General features: G+C 34.0%; 1 pseudogene; it reads right to left on the bottom strand.

Moving 5' to 3' along the window:
- The window catches only part of LOC107657791 (rotatin-like), a 90,383-nt pseudogene that overhangs the window by 74,857 nt on the left and 13,552 nt on the right, over positions 1-1,974 (bottom strand).

The raw sequence follows: 1,974 nt of genomic DNA, 5'->3' as shown, positions 1-1,974 counted from the left end.
TATATACAGTGGGTACGGAAAGTATTCAGACCCCCTTAAATTTTTCACTCTTTGTTATATTGCAGCCATTTGCTAAAATCATTTAAGTTAATTTTTTTTCCTCATTAATGTACACACAGCACCCCATATTGACAGAAAAACACAGAATTGTTGACATTTTTGCAGATTTATTAAAAAAGAAGCTGCCTCGCAGCTTTTTCAACGTGTCGAGCTTCTCATCAGAGCTGCGCCGCCTGCGTGTCTCATGTTTATAAGAGCAAAAAATTCTGATTGGCTAGTAATGTTAGTTTGATTGAGAGTGAATGCTGTGCTCCTCTCATACAATTTGTAGGCGAACTCATGGACTCGAAAGGGATAAACAAGTTTTTTTGTTTTTTTTTTCTTTTAATGTAGGGTTATTTTTTTCCACAGCCAAACGCTGCACGCAGGAGATCCGGCACGGTGCCGGAGAACTTTAAGCCCTGACAAATACAACAATTTTATAGTAAACTTAAAAATAAAATACTAATATTTACTTCTTTTTTTAAAGATGAATTGTCATCATTTTCAAACGTAAAATCAGGCTTTTATTTTGGCGGGTTGCCGGCAAGTAGTATATGCGCTTCCGGGTTTAGCGCTGCCGACTGAAGCCCATCATGAAATGTCAGTTTTGCATTGGGCTTTGAAAACAGCAGCGGGTAGCCTAGATTTATTTATCTATTCAGAAAGAATATTTTGAAAGAAATCTTATACGGTATTACAGTTTGTCAACCTAAAATGGTAATTGTGCATTAACAGCTGTCAACCATGTCGGTACGCAAATGCGCTGTCAGAACTTATTTACACAGCGCATTTTTTATTTTGGTAGCGCATGCGCCCCTGCGTACCACTTATGTGCGCCCCTGATAATAATTACAATTAATATTTAAAAAACAATTATAATAAAAAAAGTATTGCATGTCCAAAGAGAAATGAGAAACCAATTAAATATTTTACAGCTTAAAAAAAAGGCCCTGAAACACTTTTTTTATTTAAAAAATGAACAAGGAAAATTCTGTTTTCTATTATATTTTAAAAGGTAGAGAACAAAGTTTATTAAGCACCTAGAAGAGGCAGCATCTCCATCCTGGCCATCCCCACGTACCCGCTGACCAGTTCTACCCACCACAGAGGGTCTGGGGAAGCTTTCCTCTGGGGAAGAGACCCCAGACCGTTGGGTAGCCCTCACCTCCTGAGGGTAGGAGATAGACGAGTTCTGAGAAACAGGGTCTAAAGGGGTGAAATAATAAGACAGATATTGATTCAGCATTTAGTACATTCTTAAACTTCAAGTACCTCTTCACCAATTTTAAAATTTAGAACAAGAGCTAAACAATAACTCTTCAAAAGTTTGGGGTCAGTAAGATTTTTTTTAAAGAAATTAATACCTTTATTCAGCAAGGATGCATTAAACTGATCAAAAGTGACAGTAAAGACATTTATTTGTTTATAACGCTGTTCTTTGAATATTCTATTCAAAGAATCCTTACAAAAATGTTTTACAGTTCTCACAAAAATATTAAACAGCACTATTTTCAACACTGATGATAATAGCAATGTTTCTTTAGCACCAAATATTAGAATGATTTCTGAAGGATCATGTGACACTGAAGACTGAAGTAATGGTGAAAATGCAACTCTGCTATCAAAGTAGTAAATTACATTTTAAAGTGTATTAAAATAGAAAATAAAAAACACTTATTTTAAATTATAATAATATATCTCAAGATTACTGTTTTTACTGTATAAGAGTATTTAAAAAATTTTTAAAAATCTTACCAACCCAAAACTTTTGAACTGTAGTATATGTAATTGATATTAATATTTAAAGGGGTCATATGATGCGATTTAAATTTTTCCTTTCTCTTTGGCGTGTTACAAGCTCTTGGTGCATAAAGAAGATCTGTAAAGTTGCAAAGACTAAAGTCTCAAATCCAAAGAGATATTCTTTATAAA

Source organism: Sinocyclocheilus anshuiensis, unplaced genomic scaffold (assembly GCF_001515605.1).
Source record: "Sinocyclocheilus anshuiensis isolate Anshui unplaced genomic scaffold, SAMN03320099.WGS_v1.1 scaffold7, whole genome shotgun sequence".
NCBI lineage: Eukaryota > Metazoa > Chordata > Actinopteri > Cypriniformes > Cyprinidae > Sinocyclocheilus > Sinocyclocheilus anshuiensis.
Note: the sequence above shows the minus strand (reverse complement) of the source record. Positions and strands in the feature narration are given on the sequence as shown.